The following is a 6,362-nucleotide window of genomic DNA, read 5'->3' as shown; positions in this document are numbered from 1 at the left end:
CTTCACAATCTCCATGAACTTCCCAAGTTGATCATCAAATTTAGGCTTGGCTTGACGACTTGGAAAAGGAAGTCTAATCACAATGGGCTCCTTCTCTTTGGCCTTCTCTTCATTTTTCTTTGAACTTTCTTCTTTTGATGATTCCCCTTCTTTGGGACCTTGCACCACAACTTCATTCTCACTAGCTCTCACAACTTCATCCTCAACTTGCTCCTTCGGTGCTTCATACCTTGTACCACTTCTCAAGTGAATGGCACTAACCGTTTCATGTCTAGGGGGATTACTTTGTGGTGGTAATTGCCCTTTTTGTCTTTGTGAGCTAGAAGATGCTAGTTGAGTTAATTGTGTTTCCAACATCTTGGTGTGAGCTAGAATGTTGTTGATGGTGGTGTCTTTTGCTTGGCTATCTTTTTGCATTTGGGTGAAAAATTCTTGTTGATTCTTTTGCATTTGGAGGACCGCTTTTTGGACATCAAAACTTTGGTCATTGTGGTGATTGTATGGATTTTGATTTTGGTAACCTTGGTTTTGATTGTAAAAGAGTCTTTGATTTTGATTTCTCATGGGTGGTGGAGTGTATGTTGTTTGAGGGTTTTGGACATTTTGGCTTTTGTATGAGAGATTTGGATGGAACTTGGTGTTTTCATTGTAAAAATTTGAATAAGGGGTACCACTTTTGTAAGCTTGGAAAGCATTGACTTGCTCGGTTGTTCCCCTACACTCACTTGAGTCATGACCCAAGGTTCCACAATTCTCACATATCCCGCTTGGGATTGATGAGGATGCCGTCATGGCATTGACATGATGCTTTGATGATTTTGAGTTTTCCTCAAGTCTAGCCATAGCTTGTTCAAACTTCAAGTTGATTGTGTCAATGTGAGCACTAAGTTGAGCACCCAATTGAGTAACGGTGTCCACTTCATACTTTCCTCCTCTAGTAGCCTTGCGAGGCCTACTATATTGCGAATTATGGACCGCCATTTCCTCAATCTTGTTCCATGTTTGATTGTCATCAACTTCGGTGAACATTCCATTTGATCCCATATTGAGAATGTTCCTTGAATCTTCATATAAACCATTCCAAAATTGTTGCACTAAAAACCATTCGCTAAGTCCATGGTGAGGACATGAGCGACAAATACCTTTGAACCGCTCCCAAGCTTCATACAAAGATTCTTCATCCCTTTGCTTAAAACCCGTAATTTGAGCTCTTAGCATATTGGTCTTTTCCAGTGGGTAGAATTTTTTGTAGAAAGCTAGAGCTAGCTTCTTCCAAGAATCTATTCCAAGGGTGGCCTTATCAAGGCCCTTCAACCATTGCTTTGCGGTGCCGATTAACGAAAAAGGAAATAAGACCCATCTTATTTGGTCTTGAGTCACGCCCGTTTGAGAGATAGCTTCACAATAATCACAAAATGTTTCCATATGAGAATGAGGGTCCTCACTAGGCATTCCCCCGAATTGGCTCCTCTCAACTAGTTGGATGAAGGCGGACTTGGCAATAAAGTTTCCGGTAAGATGTTGTGGGGTAGGAGTACCATTTGGTAAATCCTCCTCGGTGGGTATAGAGTGTGACGAGAATTTAGGCATTGTAGGTGGATTTTGTGTGGTATTGTTTAATGGGTTTTCTTCTCCTTCTATTGCGAAAGGATTGACAAACTCACTAGTGGGTTGAACAACTTCACCAACACCTCCCAAATTCCTCCTAACAAGTCTCCTATTATTCGTCAAGGTTCTTTCGATTTCACGGTCAAAAGGTAACAAATCTCTTTGTAACCTTCTAGACATGCAAAATATCAAACAACTCGAAAACAATTAGAACAAACCTTGAGGAGTTTTACTTCCCCAAGGTGAAAAAGACATAACTAAAAACAATAAAAGAAATCTTAAATCAATTAAACACCGTCCCCGGCAACGGCGCCATTTTTGATCGGAGCCATTTGGTGTTCACAATTAAGCATATGTGGTCGTTGGTCAATGGTCGATACAAAACACAATTTATACTTCACAAACAACTCTACAATTAGTAAAGAGGCAAGTAAAGGTCGGATCCCAAGGGACGGGTATTGAAATGAAGATTCTATTGTAACTAGTGGTGTCTAGGGGTGTCACAAATTGGGTTGATGTAGAAGGTTACTAAACTAAAATAGCAATGAGAATAAACTAACAAGATAAATAAAATAAGGGTGTAAACAATTGATTAAAAGCACTAGGGTGTCATGGGTTCATAGGGGAATCATGGGATATGATCATACAAACATGTTCTCAAATTATAAGCAAGCAATTATTGTTGTGATGGATTGAGTTGGGTTATATCTTACAATCCTAGGAAAGTTTGGGTCCGGAGCCGAATCTCTTGGATTGTACAACACCTACAAGTCGACTTAATCTTCCCTACTTAACACATGCATGGTCTAACAAGACTCGAGTTGGGTTATGTCTTACAAGTCAAGTTGAAAGGATAGAAGATGATAGTAAATGCAAGGATTCATAGGCTTAGCATTTCATCAAATATAACATGTGCATGTATTAAGATCAAAACAAGCAAGCAAATAAGATATGAAAGCATATTAATTTAAGCATGAATCATTCCCCATGTTGGTTTCCCCTAATCACCCATTAAACCCTAGCTAAGAGACTACTCACTCATTATCATATTGATCATGCTAGAAAGGTTGTCAATCATACTAACATAATGAAACATGATGAATAAATGAAAGTAATTAGCAATAATTAAAAAGGGATTAAGAGATTATACCTACTAATGATTCCAATAATAAAGCAAGAATAATAGAAGTACTTGAATCCTAGATTGAGAGGTTGTCAATCCCCCAATAATAACCCAAATAATCTTCAATTACCCAAAATAAAGTAAGAACAAGGGAGAGATTTAAAGAACTAAAACTTGGATTAAAACTTGATTAATATTTGATTACAATATTGAAGAGAGATTTGATTGATATTAACTACACTAATTATTGATAAGAAGAACATACTCCTCTAATTAGACTAATGGGGTATTTATAGTGAAAATTAGGGAGGATGCATTAGGGTTAACTAAGGGCTAAACTAGTAATTACACTTTTTAAGTTGAGCAAGGAGCCTCCGGGATTATCCGAGAGAAGGGCTTCTCTTATCGATGCTTGAGGAATGAAAACGTGCTGTGCTGCGATCCGTGCGGATGGGAGTCGGGACGGCCGGCTCTGGGCTGAGGAATCCGAGCGGATTCTTGTGCAAGACGCTCGGACTGGCGAGGGGGAATCCGAGCGGATTCCTTTGCGGGACGCTCGGATTGGCGAGGACGGACGGATTCTCTACAATCCGTTCGGATTGTAGTTCAGCAACTTTCCTTCTTCTTTTTCTTCCCTTTTCTTCATGAATTCCTTGGGGATTTCCTTGGGGACTCAAGGATCCTTTTCTCAACAATGCTCTTCTACTATGCTATGTACAAAGGCCTTCTAGTCTTGTCTCTCCTTGATGCTTGGTCATTGAATATGATCAATTTAGCCTTGTTTTGCCATGAAAATGCAAGATTCTTACTCCTTTCCTACCAAGGGATCAAAATCTCAAAGAATATGCAAAACAAAGAACTAAAGATAAGAAATGACCCAAATAGGCACTAAAAAGCATAGAAACAATGGTAATTCGGGGGCTAAATATGCGCCAATTATGGTCACATCACCTCTGCCACAAGCTCGGTGGGGGAAACCTTCTGGAGTAGGGAATCGACGGTGACATTTCTATCACCCGCCTTCTCAGGCTGCTTCTCCAATTGCCGCACAGTGAGAACGGCGGCTGCCGACGGTTGATCTACAAAAAATCAATTAAAACATCCGTGTCAGTATGCATGGACGTATCGGAGAGCCTGTCATCAGGAACGCCTAATTAACCGGCTAAGTCTGAGCCACAGGATATATCTGTACCTTGCTTGGCCTTCTTGCTCGGAGGACGCATCTCCTCGCCGGCAGCAGTTGCAGCAGTGGCAGCAGAAGTATCAGCAGCAGGGGTGGGCACTTTCCTTTTACGGACAAGGGGAGATCCCTCCGCATCGGAGTCCCCCCCATCGGTAATGTCAACGATCTCCACCGTCTCCTTCTGGACTGAAGGGATGGGAGGTGGAACGGATGTCGACGCCGTCGCCGCCGAAGACTTTGTTCTCCGCGTTCGGCGCGACATGTTACTAGCAACCCTCGCCTGGGCCGCCTCCACATTCAGGCCTTTCAGCTGCTGATCCATCAGATCATTCGGCGACGTCCTGCGATCACGGGCCAGAGCCTTAGGGTGCAAATCAGCAACGGTCTTATCCTTGTGCAGCCCCATTCTCCGAAGGATATCCTCAGACAGGTCCGGTCCAAAGTGGTCTGCAAAGGAAGCAAAGTAAGAGTTAAGTAGAAGTAAATAAAAATTCAAGAAACAGAAACGTTGAGAGCAGAGATGGGCCCCACACCGACCCCACTCACCCTGCGCTAGGGCCGGTATGAGGCCGACATGGCAGAGCGGTTCATCCTGAAGAATGATCTGCGTCGGGGGAATCCATCTTTTCGACACCCCACTCTTGTCCGTCTCAAAGAGCCTCATCGCCAGCCTCTCATCCTCATTAAGAGGGACCTTGTCGGCGTCCATCTTAAGTTTTTTTCGTTTGACCCATCTGTCATGCTCCGCCTCAGTCTCGCACCGCAAATTAACTTGGTGCTGGAAGGACCGGGGCAGCGGATAGTCATCCGGCACCTCAGCGTACACCCACCGATCTTTCCAGTCCTTGCAAGAGGAAAGCTTGTCAACAGAGATGTAACCCGGCTCCACTTGCACGCTGTACCATCCGACACGACCGGAAAACGACGGCCGAAGGTGGTGAAGCCGACGGAATAAATTAACCGTTGGGACCTCCCCCTTGAAGAGACAGAGCCAGACAAAGCCGACTATGGTCCTAATAGCCAACGGGTGTAGTTGGCCCACGGCGACGTTCATGGCTCTAATGATAGCCATGACGTAATCATTCAGCGGAAATCGGAGCCCGTACTCCAAATGCCGGATGTATACGCCGGTGCAACCCGGTGGAGGACAACAGATGGCCTGGCCCTCCTCAGGGATAACAATTTTGTACTCCCTGCCAAAGTAGAAATGGCCCTCGAAAAATGTCTCGCCGGAACAACTGGCGAACTTATGGGTCCAGACACGGTCCAGGCGGATCTTACAGGCCTCGCCGTGATCCATAACGTACTGCCTCCCCTCATCAGGATGAGCCCTTTCAGCATCATCACCGTCGTCATCATCATCATCATCGTCCTCCCAATCCTCCAAAGCCTTTGGATCGACTTCGGGAGACGGAGACCTAGGGCCCCCAGACCTTATCGGGATGGCATCTAGCATCTCCTCCTCATCAAGACGCGGCGGGGAACCCCCCGGCGCACGGTTACTAGGACCGGCATCAGCAGAAGACATGATTCACAACGAAAACTTAATGGGAAAAGTTAAAAATTTGATTGTTTACCTTGAAGGAAGATGCTACGCCGGAGTAACAAGTCTGAAAGCTAGAGAGAAGTTTCGTCAAAGAAGGTTAGAAAGAAGAAAATTTTATAGAAAATGAAATTGGTGGCCAATTTCAGGGACTAACTTCCCTATTTATAGAGGAAAGCCCATGAAGAAGGACCAATCAGGGCACAGCCCATGAAACGTCGACCAATCGGCGAACGACGGACACGTGTCGGACATGCGACCACGGAATGTCAATCGTTGCAACAGTTGAACGTCAATCAATGCAACAAGAACAAGCGTCTTCAACACGCCCCTTCAAATCTCTCCTTTGTTCACCTTCCTCAACAAATTCCTAAGTATCGTTCTCCGCCGGCCACATGATCAACCAAGCTTGTCGACCGGCCGGGGGGGCAATCAAAAGCACACGGCGCTCACAACCTCGGTCGGCCAAAGACTACTTTCTTTTCCACATCTGATGTCCATTACACATCCATGTGGAGGGGGGATATGGTACGGCCTAAGCAGAGCCACGCCGAGGTAGAAGAAGCCGGGGCAGAAAAATTTTGTCACGCAGAATATACGCTCAACGTACATCGGAGCCCATACCACGGCATAGACTACGCTGGGGGCAAATTGATGGGGCATATTCTGCACCCTCTGACCAAGTCAACGTATTGAGCAAGGTCAAAGATATCCACAACAAGTCAACGGCTTGAACAGCCTAACCGACGCAGCCTGTCTCTTGTGTCTCGACTAGGACAACTAGCCAGCCGGGGCACATATCCGCGAACTCATATCCAAGACCCCTCGGCGGCGAGTCAACAGGGTCCGCCGGCCTGCCATAGGTCCCTCGGCCGAGGGTAGCTCAGTCTTTCCACCTGCTAGCC

The 6,362-nt window shown here is 45.2% G+C and overlaps 1 non-coding gene across 1 annotated transcript; it reads left to right on the top strand.

Annotated features, from left to right (window-relative positions):
* Positions 1–1,111: 1,111 nt before the first annotated feature.
* Positions 1,112–1,218, top strand: LOC141616433 (small nucleolar RNA R71). Its single transcript, XR_012530782.1, has one exon. It is a non-coding gene; the product is annotated as a small nucleolar RNA R71 (small nucleolar RNA).
* The last annotated feature ends 5,144 nt before the right edge of the window (positions 1,219–6,362 follow it).

This window comes from Silene latifolia, chromosome 11 (assembly GCF_048544455.1).
Source record: "Silene latifolia isolate original U9 population chromosome 11, ASM4854445v1, whole genome shotgun sequence".
Taxonomy (NCBI): Eukaryota; Viridiplantae; Streptophyta; class Magnoliopsida; order Caryophyllales; family Caryophyllaceae; genus Silene; species Silene latifolia.
Note: the sequence above shows the minus strand (reverse complement) of the source record. Positions and strands in the feature narration are given on the sequence as shown.